Here is a 15,315-nt window from a genome sequence, read left to right on the forward strand (position 1 = left end):
CCCACAAAAAATATTTTGTGAAGAAGGGGAGGAGGAGGGTGGAGAGGGAGAGGGAGAGGGGGAGGGGTGGGGGTGGAGAAGAGGGGGAGGAGAGGATGGGGGAGAGAGGTGAAGGGGGGGGGAGGGGTTGGAGCGGGCGTGCATGAGTCGAGAGAAGAGAAAAGGGCAGAGAGAGAGAGAGGCTGGTACAACATCAAAACAGCTGGATAAACTCAGCGGGTGCAGCAGTATCTATGGACCGAAGGAAAAGGGCAACGTTTTTGGCCGAAACCCTTCTTCCGGGTTTCGGCCAAAAGCGTTGACCATTCAATTCGATCCATAGATGCTGCCGCACCCGCTGAGTTTATCCAGCTTTTTTTATGTCTACCTTCGATTTCCAGCATCTGTAGTTCCTTCTTAAAGACATTGTAAGGGAATGAGGAGGGAGAGGGGGAAGAGTGTGGAGGGAGGGGGAGAGTGGGATTGGAGGGGGAGAGGGGTGGGGGGGAGAGAGAAGTGGAAGAGAGGGGAGGGAGGGCGGGAGGGAGGGAGGGAGGGAGGGAGGGAGGGGGGGGGGGGGGGGAGGGGGGGGTAGCAGGAGTGGTGGAAGAGGGACAGGGGGAGTGGTGGAAGCGGGACAGAGGGGTACGGGAAGGGGTGGGGGAGAGAGGGGAAGGGAGGGGGGGGGAGGGAGGGAGAGGGGTGGGGGAAGGGAAGAGAAGTGGGAGAGGGAGGGGTAGGGGGAGTGGTGGAAGAGGGACAGAGGGGAAGGGGGCGGGGGGAGAGAGGGAAGGGGGTGGGGTAGAGAGGGAAGGGGTGGGGGAGAGAGAGGATGGAAGAGGGGTGAGGAGAGGGAGAGGGGGAGGAGAGAAGGGGGAGAGAAGTGGAAGAGTGGGGAGGGAGGGAGGGGTTAGCGGGAGTGGTGGAAGAGGGACGGGGGAGTGGTGGAAGAGGGACAGAGGGGTAGGGGAAGGGGTGGGACAGTGAGGGGAAGAGAGAGGGGTGAGGGAGTGAGAGGGGTGGTGTAAGGGGAGAGAAGTGGAAGAGTGGGGAGGAAGGGGTAGAGCAACTGGTGGAAGAGGGACAGAGGGGTAGGGGAAGGGAGCGGGGGGAGAGAAGGAGGGGGGTGGGGTAGAGAGGGAAGGGGGGTGGGGGAGAGAGGGATGGGTGGGAGAGGGAGAGGGGTGATGAGAGGGAAACATTGAAACATAGAAATTAAGTGCAGGAGTAGGCCATTCGGCCCTTCTAGCCTGCACCACCATTCAATATGATCATGGCTGATCATCCAACTCAGTATCCTGTACCTGCCTTCTCTCCTTACCCCCTGATCCCTTTAGCTACAAGGGCCACATCTAACTCCCTCTTAAATATAGCAAATGAACTGACCTCAACTACCTTCTGTGGCAGAGAATTCCAGAGATTCACCACTCTCTGTGTGAAAAATGTTTTTATCATCTCTGTCCTAAAGGATTTCCCCCTTATCCTTAAACTGTGACCCCTTGTTCTGGTCTTCCCCAACATCCGGAACAATCTTCCTGCATCTAGCCTGTCCAACCCCTTAAGAATTTTATACGTTTCTATAAGATACCCCCTCAATCTTCTAAAATCTAGCGAGTACCAGGCGAGTCTATCCAGTTTTTCTTCGTATGAAAATCCTGACATCCCAGAAATCAGTCTGGTGAACCTTCTCTGTACTCCCTCTATGGCAACAATGTATTTGAGCATTGGGCATTGTGACATCACACGATGGAACGTTCACCATTGGCTGGGGCTCCTGCAAAGGCATATGTAAATGAATCCATTCTGATTGGACATATGTGAACATTGGGCATTGTGACATCATGGAATGTTCACCAGGGGCTGGGGCTGGTGCTGCTTCTATGGGTGAGAAGCCAGTTTATTTTTGAAATATTGGGGGGGGGAAGGAGTTGATTAAAAACGTGTACTTAAACACGACGAAATGTAATGAGGAGCGGATACTTAGAAAGAAAAGTGAAATCTCTACCGAAATGGAAAAGATGTCAGCGATTCTGCGTCTGGTTTCGGAGTTGCAGTGAATCAAAGGAAGAAATGCAGTCAGAAGCCGTACATGTAAATGGATCCATTCCGATTGGACATCTGCGAGCATTGGGCATTGCGATTGGACATCTGCGAGCATTGGGCATTGTGACATCACACGATGGGGACGAATCAAAAGGCAGAAAGGCAGCCGGACGGCAGCTGGACGGATGGGACGAGAGTTTTATATATTAACTAGACCAAGTGCAGACCCGTTGGGTCTGTTTCCCTAACGGCGTTTGCGGAGGGGGGGGGGGGGCTGCGGCATCACACTCACATTAACCACCCCCCAAACACACAGGGTGGGGGAGAGGGAGTGTGAGAAGAGGGGAGGAGGGGAGAGGAGGAGGAGGGAAACGGGACAGATTTGGGAGGAAGGCAGGAGCGGGATAGGAGGTAGAGAGGGGGATGGGGAGAGAGACAGGGGGTGGGGGGGATGGGGATGGAGGGAGGGATGGAGGGAGGGTGAGAGGTGGGGGGAGAGAGGGGAAGAGTGGGGAGAGAGGAGGGGGAAGGGGGGAGGGAAAGAGGAAGAATGGGGAGGGAGTAGGAGAGGGGTAGGGGAGTGATGGCAAGAGGTTCAGAAGGGGTCAGGGGGAAGGGGGCGGGGGGAGAGAGAAGGGGGTGGAGAGAGGGAAGGGGGGGTGGGGGAGGAGAGGGAAAGGAGGGGTGGGGGAGGGATTGAGGAGAGGGAAGCGGTGAGAGTAGTGGGGACGGTGAGGGAGGGTAGCGGGGTTAAGCGGCGTGGTGGAAGAGGGACGGGGGAGTGGTGGAAGAGGAACAGAGGGGTTAGGGGAAGGGGTGGGGAGCGAGGGGAAGGGTAAGGGACAGAGAGGGGCAGGTGGTGCGAAGAGGAAGAGGGGTTGGGGTACGGGGAGAGAAGTGGAAGAGTGGGGAGGGAGGGGTAGGGGGAGTGGTGGAAGAGGGACAGAGCGGTATGGAGGAAGGGGGCGGGGGGTAGAGAGGAAAGGGGGTGGGGTAGAGAGGGAAGGGGGTGGGGGAGAGAGGGATGGGTGGGAGGGAGAGGTGTGATTAGAGGGAAACATAGAAATAAAGGGCAGGAGTAGGCCATTCGGCCCTATGAGCCTGCACCACCATTCAATATGATCATGGCTGATCATCCAACTCAGTATCCTGTACCTGCCTTCTCTCCATACCCCCTGATCCCTTTAGCCACAAGGGCCAGATCTAACTCCCTCTTAAATAAAGCCAATGAACTGGCCTCAACTACCTTCTGTGCCAGTGAATTCCAGAGATTCACCACACTCTGTGTGAAAAATGTTTTTCTCATCTCGGTCCTAAAAGATTTAACCCTTACCCTTAAACTGTGACCCCAACATCTGGAACAATCTTCCTGCATCTAGCCTGTCCAACCCCTTAAGAATTTTGTAAGTTTCTAAAAGATACGCCCTCAATCTTCTAAAATCTAGCGAGTGCAAGCCGAGCCTATCCAGTCTTTCTTCATATGAAAGTCCTGACATCCCAGGAATCAGTCTGGTGAACCTTCTCTGTACTCCCTCTATGGCAACAATGTCTTTGAGCATTGAACATTGTGACATCACACAATGGATCGTTCACCAGGGGCTGGGGCTGGGGCTGATTCTATGGGTGAGAAGCCAGTATTTTTTGAAATATTGGGGGGGGGGGGGGGGGGGGGCGGCGGCATCACACTCACATTAACCACCCCCCAAACACACAGGTGGGGGGAGGGGGGTGAGAAGAGGGGAGGGAGGGGTGAGGAGGAGGAGGAAACGGGACAGATTTGGGAGAGAAAGGAGAGCGGGGTAGGGGGTGAGAGAGGGGGATGGGGAGGGAGACGTGGGGGGGGGGGGATGGGGAGTGAAGGGAAGAGAGAGGGAGGGGGAGAGGGGTGGGGGGGGAGAGAGGGGAAAGAGTGGGGAGGGAGAGTGGAGGGGGTGGGGGCAGAGAAGTGGAAGAGTGGGGAGGGAGGAGGAGAGGGGTAGGGGGAGTGATGGAAGATGGACAGAGGGATAGGGGGAAGGGGGAGAGAGGGAAGGGGGTGGGGGAGAGAGGGATGGGAGAGGGAGAGGGGTGAGGAGAGGGAGGGGGGAGGAGAGAAGGGGGAGAGAAGTGGAAGAGTGGGGAGGGAGGGAGGGGTAGAGGGGTAGCGGAAGTGGTGGAAGAGGGACGGGGGAGTGGTGGAAGAGGAACAGAGGGGTAAGAGGAAGGGGTGGGGGAGAGAGGGAAGGGGGTGGGGTAGAGAGGGAAGGGGGTGGGGGAGAGGGATGGGTGGGAGAGGGAGAGGGGTGGGGAGAGGGAGACATAGAAATTAAGTGCAGGAGTAGGCCATTCGGCCCTTTGAGCCTGCACCACCATTCAATATGATCATGGCTGATTATCCAACTCAGTATCCTGTACCTGCCTTCTCTCCATATCCCCTGATCCCTTTAGCCACGGGCCACATCTAACTCCCTCTTAAGTTCCGATTGGACATCTGCGAGCATTGGGCATTGTGACATCACACGATGGAAACGAATCAAAAGGCAGAAAGGCAGTCGGACGGCAGCCGGACGGATGGCACGAGAGTTTTATATATTAACTAGACCAAGTGCAGACCCGTTGGGTCTGTTTCCCCAACGGCGTTTGCGGGGGGGGGGGGGGGGGGGTGAGAAGAGGGGAGAGGAGGAGGAGGAAACGGGACAGATTTGGGAGGGAAAGGAGAGCGGGGTAGGGGGTGAGAGAGGGGGCTGGGGAGAGAGATGTGGGGGAGGGTGGGATGGTGAGGGAGGGGAGGAGCGGGGGAGGGTGAGAGGGGTGGGGGGAGAGAGGGGAAAGAGTGCGGATGGAGAATGGAGGGGGAAGGGGAGAGGTGGAAGAGTGGGGAGGGAGGAGGAGAGGGGTAGGGGGAGTGATGGAAGAGGGACAGAGGGGTAGGAGGAAGGGGGCGGGTGGAGAGAGGGAAGGGGGTGAGGTAAAGAGGGAAGGGGGTGGGGGAGAGAGGGATGGGTGGGAGAGGGAGAGGGGTGAGGAGAGAGAAACATAGAAATTAAGTGCAGTAGTAGGCCATTCGGCCCTTCGAGCCTGCAACACCATTCAATATGATCATGGCTGATCATCCAAGTCAGTATCCTGTATCTGCCTTCTCTCCATACCCCCTGATCCCTTTAGCCACAAGGGCCACATCTAACTCCCTCTTAAATATAGCCAATGAACTGGCCTCAACTACCTTCTGTGGCAGAGAATTCCAGAGATTCACCACTCTCTGTGTGAAAAATGTTTTTCTCATCTCTGTCCTAAAGGATTTCCCCCTTATCTTTAAACTGTGACCTTGTTCTGGACTTCCCCAACATCTGGAACAATCTTCCTGCATCTAGCCTGTCCAACGCCTTAAGAATGTTGTACGTTTCTATAAGATCCCCCCTCAATCTTCTAAAATCTAGCGAGTATAAAGGCGAGTCTATCCAGTCTTTCTTCTTTTGAAAATCCTGACATTCCAGAAATCAGTCTGGTGAACCTTCTCTGTACTCCCTCTATGGCAACAATGTATTTGAGCATTGGGCATTGCGACATCACACGATGGAATGTTCACCATTGGCTGGGGCTCCTGCAAAGGCATATGTAAATGAATCCATTCCGATTGGACATATGTGAACATTGGGCATTGTGACATCACACGATGGAACGTTCACCAATGGCTGGGGCTCCTGCAAAGGCATATGTAAATTAATCCATTCCGATTGGACATCTGTGAACATTGGGCATTGTGACATCACACGTTGGAACGTTCACCAGGGGCTGGTGCTGGTGCTGATTCTATGGGTGAGAAGCCAGTTTATTTTTGAAATATTGGGGGGGGGGGGGGGGGGGGGAAGGATTTGATTAAAAACGTGTACTTAAACACGACGAAATGTAATGAGGAGTGGATACTTAGAAAGAAAAGTGATATCTCTACCGAAATGGAAAAGATGTCGGCGATTCTGCGTCTGGTTTCGGAGTTGCAGTGAATCAAAGGAAGAAATGCAGTTGGAAGCCGTCCATGTAAATGGATCCATTCCGATTGGACATCTGCGAGCATTGGGCATTGCGATTGGACATCTGCGAGCATTGGGCATCGTGACATCACACGATGGGAACGAATCAAAAGGCAGCCGGACGGCAGCCGGACGGCAGCCGGACGGCAGCCGGACGGCAGCCGGACGGCAGCCGGACGGCAGCCGGACGGCAGCCGGACGGCAGCCGGACGGCAGCCGGACGGCAGCCGGACGGATGGGACGAGAGTTTTATATATTAACAGGACCAAGTGCAGACCCGTTGGGTCTGTTTCCCCAACGGCGTTTGCGGGGAGGGGGGGGGGGTGAGTAGAGGGGAGGGAGTGGAGAGGAGGAGGAGGAACGGGATTGATTTTGGAGGGAAAGGAGAGCGGGGTGGGGGGTGAGAGATGGGGAGAGAGATGTGGGGGAGGGGGGATGGGGAAGATGGGGAGGAGGGAGGGAGGGGGAGAGGGGTAGGGGAGAGAGGGGAAAGAGTGGGGAGGGAGAGTGGAGGGGAAGGGGGAGAGAAGTGGAAGAGTGGGGAGGGAGGCGGAGAGGGGTAGGGGGAGTGATGGAAGAGGGACAGAGAGATAGGGGAAGGGGATGGGGGGAGAGGGAAGGGGGTGGGGTAGAGAGAGAAGGGGGGTGGGGGAGAGACAGATGGGAGAGGGAGAGGGGTGAGGAGAGGGAGAGGGGGAGGAGAGAAGGGGGAGAGAAGTGGAAGAGTGGGGAGGGAGGGAGGGGTAGAGGGGTAGCGGGAGTGGTGGAAGAGAGACGGGGGAGTGGTGGAAGAGGGACAGAGGGGTAGGGGAAGGGGTGGGGGAGAGAGAGAGGAAGGGAGGGGAAGAGGGAGGGGTGGGGGTGGGAGAGGCGTGGGGTAAGGGAATAGAAGTGGAAGAGTGGGGAGGGAGGGGTAGGGGGAGTGCTGAAAGAGGGACCGAGGGGTAGGGGGAAGGGGGTGGTGGTAGAGAGGGAAGGGGGGTGGGGGAAAGAGGGATGGGTGGGAGAGGGAGAGGGGTGTGGAGAGGGAAACATAGAAGCATAGAAATTAAGTGCAGGAGTAGGCCATTCGGCCCTTCGAGCCTGCACCACCATCAATATGATCATGGCTGATCATCCAACTCAGTATCCTATACCTGCCTTCTCTCCATACCCCCTGATCCCTTTAGTCACAAGGGCCACATCTAACTCCCTCTTAAATATAGCCAATGAACTGGCCTCAACTACCTTCTGTGGCAGAGAGTTCCAGAGACTCACCACTATCTGTGTGAAAAATGTTTTCCTCATCTCAGTACTAAAGGATTTCCCCTTTATCCTTAAACTGTGACCCGCTTGTCCTGGACTTCCCCAACATCGGGAACAATCTTCCTGCATCAGACAAATGTAATTCAGGACTTTTCTCTTCACAATCAAAGTCAGAATGACGGTTAGTGAAGAATTTGAATAATCGCTGAGCGTTCAGATGCTGCGCGCGCCTCCTGCACCAAAGGGGGGGGGGGGGGGGAGCGTGGGATATAGCTTATGGACATCTGCGAGCATTGGGCATTGCGATTGGACATCTGCGAGCATTGGGCATTGTGACATCACACGATGGAAACGAATCAAAAGGCAGAAAGGCAGCCGGACGGACGGCAGGCGACAGGCAGACTTTTATATATTAGATAGAAGATAGATAGATAGATAGATAGATAGATAGATAGATAGATAGATAGATAGATAGATAGATAGATAGATAGATAGATAGATAGATAGATAGATAGTAAAGTTTAGCGGGCATGTTACCTACCGGTCAGTTTTCCTGGGTCCTGAAAACTCCAATGAGCCAATCAAAATGCCCGGTCACCGAAGGAGATTGCCTACGGCTGCCCTCGACTGCTGTGACTAAATAGCGACCCCACTTCACTGCACTACGAGTTAAAAAGTACCATGCCAACCAAATTTTACTTGCGGAAAATATTTCAACATGCTGAAAATTTTTCAGCGACCTAACTGAGGCCGCGAGTATGCGGGAACTTCTCTCGAGCATGAAGGAGAGTTCCAGTGACCTCATAGGACCTCCCAGGGTCATGTGTCGACCAAAGATCCTACAGCGAGCAAGATAGATCACTCGACGAAAAAGACGTAGTATGGTCATGGGCAAATTCATGGGTAATTTTCGGCCCCATTTCCGTAACCGGCTTCCGTCTCCGCACCAAAGATCCCATAGGATACTAGTGCGGAGACGGAAGCAGGTTACGGAAACAACCTCGTTAAAATAAAAGTTATTTGGTAAAAATCTCCTCCTCATTTTAAGAATTTTAATTTATTAACACAAACTGTTCCCCCGCAACGTTGATTACACTGCGAGTTGGGTCGGGTCGGGTCGGGTTTACGGAAATGGATGAATAAAAGGCTCACGTTCCGCTCCGTTGCGTACTACACGTCAGCCCATTGCATTTAGAAGGAGTGATCTATCTTGCTCCGCTATGAGATCTTTGGTGTGGACCATGCTGCGAGTTTGAGTCGAGGGCAAACTCTTCTAAACTCACAGATTAGGTCGCCGCAGTGGGACAGCCCCTTATCTCCCTACTGAATACTGTTACTCCAGTCACTGAGGAACAACTTGAGGGTGGCATAGTGGCGCAGCTGTAGAGTTGCTGCCTTACAGCACCAGTGATCCGGATTCGATCCTGGCTACGGGACCTTGCCTGTAAGGAATTTGTATGTTCTCCCAGTGACCTGCGTAGGTTTTCTCTGAGAACTTCGGTTTCCTCCCACACTCCAAAGCCGTACAAGTTTGTAGGTTAATTGGGTTGGTATGAAAATTTAAAGATTGCCCCTAGTGTAGAATAGTGCTAAAGTGTGGGGATCGCTGGTCAGTGCAGACTCGGTGGGCCTATGACCAAACTCGGAACTCTTTTAAAAAGTTTATTAAACACTGACCAAATGTCACAAACTAAACAACACAAATACAAGCACTGCAAATGATATTATGTTCGATGTTACTTGGAATTAACAAAGGCATGGTATAAAATGTTACAAACTATTGCACACAGAGTGCTGTGCCTTACACACTTTAACCCTTAAATACAGCTGCCGGCTTCCCCCTCTCTCTCCCTATAGGGGTTGAACCCTGCTTACAGTTGCCTTGCAAGCTACCCTTTTAATTGCAAGCATTACTTATTCTCTAACTCTGGATGGTGTTAGATGGAATTTGCCTTGCTGACAACTCAGGTTGATTTGCCTCTGACCCTTATAGAAACATAGAAACATAGAAATTAGGTGCAGGAGTAGGCCATTCGGCCCTTCGAGCCTGCACCGCCATTCAATATGATCATGGCTGATCATCCAACTCAGTATCCCGTACCTGCCTTCGCTCCATACCCTCTGATCCCCTTAGCCACAAGGGCCACATCTAACTCCCTCTTAAATATAGCCAATGAACTGGCCTCGACTACCCTCTGTGGCAGGGAGTTCCAGAGATTCACCACTCTCTGTGTGAAAAAAGTTATTCTCATCTCGGTTTTAAAGGATTTCCCCCTTATCCTTAAGCTGTGACCCCTTGTCCTGGACTTCCCCAACATCGGGAGCAATCTTCCTGCATCTAGCCTGTCCAACCCCTTAAGAATTTTGTAAGTTTCTATAAGATCCCCTCTCAATCTCCTAAATTCTAGAGAGTATAAACCAAGTCTATCCAGTCTTCCTTCATAAGACAGTCCTGACATCCCAGGAATCAGTCTGGTGAACCTTCTCTGCAATCCCTCTATGGCAATAATGTCCTTCCTCAGATTTGGAGACCAAAACTGTACGCAATACTCCAGGTGTGGTCTCACCAAGACCCTGTACAACTGCAGTAGAACCTCCCTGCTCCTATACTCAAATCCTTTTGCTATGAAAGCTAACATGCACCTGCATGCCCACTTTCAATGACTGGTGTACCATGACACCCAGGTCTCGCTGCATCTCCCCTTTTCCTAGTCGGCCACCATTTAGATAATAGTCTGCTTTCCTGTTTTTGCCACCAAAATGGATAACCTCACATTTATCCACATTATACTGCATCTGCCAAACATTTGCCCACTCACCCAGCCTATCCAAGTCACCTTGCAGTCTCCTAGCATCCTCCTCACAGCTAACACTGCCCCCCAGCTTAGTGTCATCCGCAAACTTGGAGATATTGCCTTCAATTCCCTCATCCAGATCATTAATATATATTGTAAATAGCTGGGGTCCCAGCAATGAGCCTTGCGGTACCCCACTAGTCACTGCCTGCCATTGTGAAAAGGACCCGTTTACTCCTACTCTTTGCTCCTGTTTGCCAGCCAGTTCTCTATCCACATCAATACTGAACCCCCAATGCCGTGTGCTTTAAGTTTGTAAACTAATCTCTTATGTGGGACCTTGTCGAAAGCCTTCTGGAAGTCCAGATACACCACATCCACTGGTTCTCCCCTATCCACGCTACTAGTTACATCCTCGAAAAATTCTATAAGATTCGTCAGACATGATTTACCTTTTGTAAATCCATGCTGACTTTGTCCAATGATTTCACCACTTTCCAAATGTGCTGCTATCCCATCTTTAATAACTGACTCTAGCAGTTTCCCCACTACCGATGTTAGACTAACTGGTCTGTAATTCCCCGTTTTCTCTCTCCCTCCCTTCTTAAAAAGTGGGGTTACGTTTGCTACCCGCCAATCCTCAGGAACTACTCCAGAATCTAAAGAGTTTTGAAAGATTATTACTAATGCATCCACTATTTCTGGAGCTACTTCCTTAAGTACTCTGGGATGCAGCCTATCTGGCCCTGGGGATTTATCGGCCTTTAATCCATTTAATTTACCCAACACCACTTCCCGGCTAACCTGGATTTCACTCAATTCCTCCAACTCCTTTGACCCGCGGTCCCCTGCTATTTCCGGCAGATTATTTATGTCTTCCTTAGTGAAGACGGAACCAAAGTAGTTATTCAATTGGTCCGCCATATCCTTGTTCCCCATGATCAACTCACCTGTTTCTGACTGCAAGGGACCTACATTTGTTTTAACTAATCTCTTTCTTTTCACATATCTATAAAAACTTTTGCAGTCAGTTTTTATGTTCCCTGCCAGTTTTCTTTCATAATCTATTTTTCCTTTCCTAATTAAGCCCTTTGTCCTCCTCTGCTGGTCTCTGAATTTCTCCCAGTCCTCCGGTATGCTGCTTTTTCTGGCTAATTTGTACGCATCATCCTTCGCTTTGATACTATCCCTGATTTCCCTTGTTATCCACGGATGCACTACCTTCCCTGATTTATTCTTTTGCCAAACTGGGATGAACAATTTTTGTAGTTCATCCATGCAGTCTTTAAATGTCTTCCATTGCATATCCACCGTCAACCCTTTTAGAATTAATTGCCAGTCAATCTTGGCCAATTCACATCTCATACCCTCAAAGTTACCTTTCTTTAAGTTCAGAACCATTGTTTCTGAATTAACAATGTCACTCTCCATCCTAATGAAGAACTCAACCATATTATGGTCACTCTTGCCTAAGGGGGCACGTACAACAAGACTGCTAACTAACCCTTCCTCATTACTCAATACCCAGTCTAAAATAGCCTGCTCTCTCGTTGGTTCCTCTACATGTTGATTTAGATAACTATCCCGCATACATTCCAAAAAATCCTCTTCCTCAGCACCCCTGCCAATTTGATTCACCCAATCTATATGTAGATTGAAGTCACCCATTATAACGGTTTTGCCTTTGTCGCACGCATTTCTAATTTCCTGTTTGATACCATCTCCAACTTCACTACTACTGTTAGGTGGCCTGTACACAACACCCACCAGCGTTTTCTGCCCCTTAGTGTTTCGCAGCTCTACCCATACCGATTCCACATCCTGCAAACTAATGTCCTTCCTTTCCCACTTAGGAAACCTGAACCTGAACGGAAACGTCTAGAGACTTTGCGCCCCACCCAAGGTTTCCGTGCGGTTCCCGGAGGTTCCCGGAGGTTTTTGTCAGTCTCCCTACCTGCTTCCACTACCTGCAACCTCCTGCAACCTCCGGGAACCGCACGGAAACCTTGGGTGGGGCTCAAAGTCTCCAGAGGTTTCCGTTCAGGTTTCCTAAGTGGGACAGGGGCATTACACAACTTAACTCTTAATTGCAGCTGCTTCTCTATCTCTTTCTCTCTCTCTTTCTCTCCCTCTCTCTATCTCTCCTCTCTCACTCTGTCTCTCTGAGCACTGCTTACTAAAATCCCCAAATTACACCCGGGATTGATTCAACCCAATTAAAATAGAAAAACACTGACTAAACATTCATGTGGTATTGAGAACAACAGTGAACAACAGAACCTGACAGGGAACTTGGCCTAGGTTTGCCTCAAGCATTTCAGCAGTGACAGATCCTGTCTACTTAGAATAGGGAGTTAACTGAGACATCACGTTGGAATTGATTATTAACAGGAAACACACACCAGAATATTTCTCGCCTTAAATTGTGAACAGTAGCTGCAGTTTTAACCTAATCCTGACATCATTGTGGTGTAAAGTCGGACAGCAAGTGAAGGGAAAATTCAGAGCTCGTATTAATGTCCACATTAGAATCATGTTCGACATGCGATGGCACTGTTATTTAACATCATGGCACTTGGTTTTTTAACATTAGTACATGTGAACTGTGTGCCCACTTAAATGTTAACATCAGAGGAGGGTAGACACAAAATGCTGGAGTAACTCAGCGGGATAGGCAGCATCTCTGCAGAGAAGGAATGGGTGACGTTTCGGGTCGAGACCCTTCTTCAGACTGATGTCAGGAGAGAGGGAGGTACATAGATCAGAGAACGGTGTTGGGAACACAGCTCCAACAAGTGGCAAACAATTCTAACTGCTCATAAAAGTCCTCAATGCACTGCCCTGCAGGTCCAAGGACTAATTGTTAACGGTCCATGTCACTGATGAAGTTAAAAACATCTACAACTCTTATAGAATATTACTTCTACTATCTTTAGTTCTTGACCCCAGGCAGCCATTTAACCTCTTGGAAAAGATGGAAAATTTACCTATTTTCCTAAATCTGACATTTGTCTTTCCAATATGCTGGAAGCTATCCCAATTTTTGGCAACGACTATGCAACAGAACGAGTTCCCACCCTGCCGACTGAGCTGAGTCTAGCCAGCAGAGTGGTAAGGAGCTACACTTGTTTCATGATAGAAGTCAAGGTTCCTTCTTTTAATCATAATCTAGTGATTGATGTTCAAACCTAATGCGTAAGGATGTTGGGAGACTGCAATAATGACATTTACAAGACATTTACAAGACATTTGGACAGGTGAATGAATGAAGTAATTAATTAATTGATTAATTAATTGATTAATGATACTTTATTGTCACATAAAGTATGATATTTTTTAGGAAAGGTTTAGAAGGACAAAGGCCAGGCATGAGCAAATGGGATGAGCTTGGATGGGGCATTTTGGTCAGCATTGTTGCGCTGGGCCACAGGACTGTTTCCATGCTGTATATTCTATAACTTTCTGACTACATAATTGGGTGTAGCTGAGTTGCTCCATTTTAGAACAGCCTACCAATGCTCCGTGGCATATTAACTTTGCTAGATAGTTACAGAGGAGCAACATGGCCATCTATGGTTCATTATTATTAACATTGCTAGTTTGAATTAAACATCCAAATGTTATGTGATGTGACAGAGTGACGAATGAATCTGTGTGTTGTTGTCTGGTAGTACTCTGTCAGTGTCACGGACTGCCATTTGGTCAAGATCCGATCATAAAGATCCCATGACAGGATCTCATGGGCAGGGCAAAGATGAGGAGTGTTCACTCCTCAATAGCCACGATGGTATGATGGGTGCTAATGGATGCAACAGAGAAGGAATCATGGGTTGTCTTGATATAACCTTGCCATTAGATTCAGATTTTGCCATCTGCCAAGCATCATGTGGTTGAAATGCCAGTGGCTTCCCCACACTAAATCAACCTTTTTAAGAAGGGAGGGAGAGAGAAAACGGGGAATTACAGACCAGTTAGTCTAACATCGGTAGTGGGGAAACTGCTAGAGTCAGTTATTAAAGATGGGATAGCAGCACATTTGGAAAGTGGTGAAATCATTGGACAAAGTCAGCATGGATTTACAAAAGGTAAATCATGTCTGACGAATCTTATAGAATTTTTCGAGGATGTAACTAGTAGCGTGGATAGGGGAGAACCAGTGGATGTGGTGTATCTGGACTTCCAGAAGGCTTTCGACAAGGTCCCACATAAGAGATTAGTTTAAAACTTAAAGCACACGGCATTGGGGGTTCAGTATTGATGTGGATAGAGAACTGGCTGGCAAACAGGAAGCAAAGAGTAGGAGTAAACGGGTCCTTTTCACAATGGCAGGCAGTGACTAGTGGGGTACCGCAAGGCTCAGTGCTGGGACCCCAGCTATTTACAATATATATTAATGATCTGGATGAGGGAATTGAAGGCAATATCTCCAAGTTTGCGGATGACACTAAGCTGGGGGGCAGTGTTAGCTGTGAGGAGGATGCTAGGAGACTGCAAGGTGACTTGGATAGGCTGGGTGAGTGGGCAAATGTTTGGCAGATGCAGTATAATGTGGATAAATGTGAGGTTATCCATTTTGGTGGCAAAAACAGGAAAGCAGACTATTATCTAAATGGTGGCCGACTAGGAAAAGGGGAGATGCAGCGAGACCTGGGTGTCATGGTACACCAGTCATTGAAAGTGGGCATGCAGGTGCAGCAGGCAGTGAAGAAAGCGAATGGTATGTTAGCTTTCATAGCAAAAGGATTTGAGTATAGGAGCAGGGAGGTTCTACTGCAGTTGTACAGGGTCTTGGTGAGACCACACCTGGAGTATTGTGTACAGTTTTGGTCTCCAAATCTGAGGAAGGACATTATTGCCATAGAGGGAGTGCAGAGAAGGTTCACCAGACTGATTCCTGGGATGTCAGGACTGTCTTATGAAGAAAGACTGGATAGACTTGGTTTATACTCTCTAGAATTTAGGAGATTGAGAGGGGATCTTATAGAAACTTACAAAATTCTTAAGGGGTTGGACAGGCTAGATGCAGGAAGATTGCTCCCGATGTTGGGGAAGTCCAGGACAAGGGGTCACAGCTTAAGGATAAGGGGGAAATCCTTTAAAACCGAGATGAGAAGAACTTTTTTCACACAGAGAGTGGTGAATCTCTGGAACTCCCTGCCACAGAGGGTAGTCGAGGCCAGTTCATTGGCTATATTTAAGAGGGAGTTAGATGTGGCCCTTGTGGCTAAGGGGATCAGAGGGTATGG

This window comes from Amblyraja radiata, chromosome 28 (genome assembly GCF_010909765.2).
Source record: "Amblyraja radiata isolate CabotCenter1 chromosome 28, sAmbRad1.1.pri, whole genome shotgun sequence".
NCBI lineage: Eukaryota > Metazoa > Chordata > Chondrichthyes > Rajiformes > Rajidae > Amblyraja > Amblyraja radiata.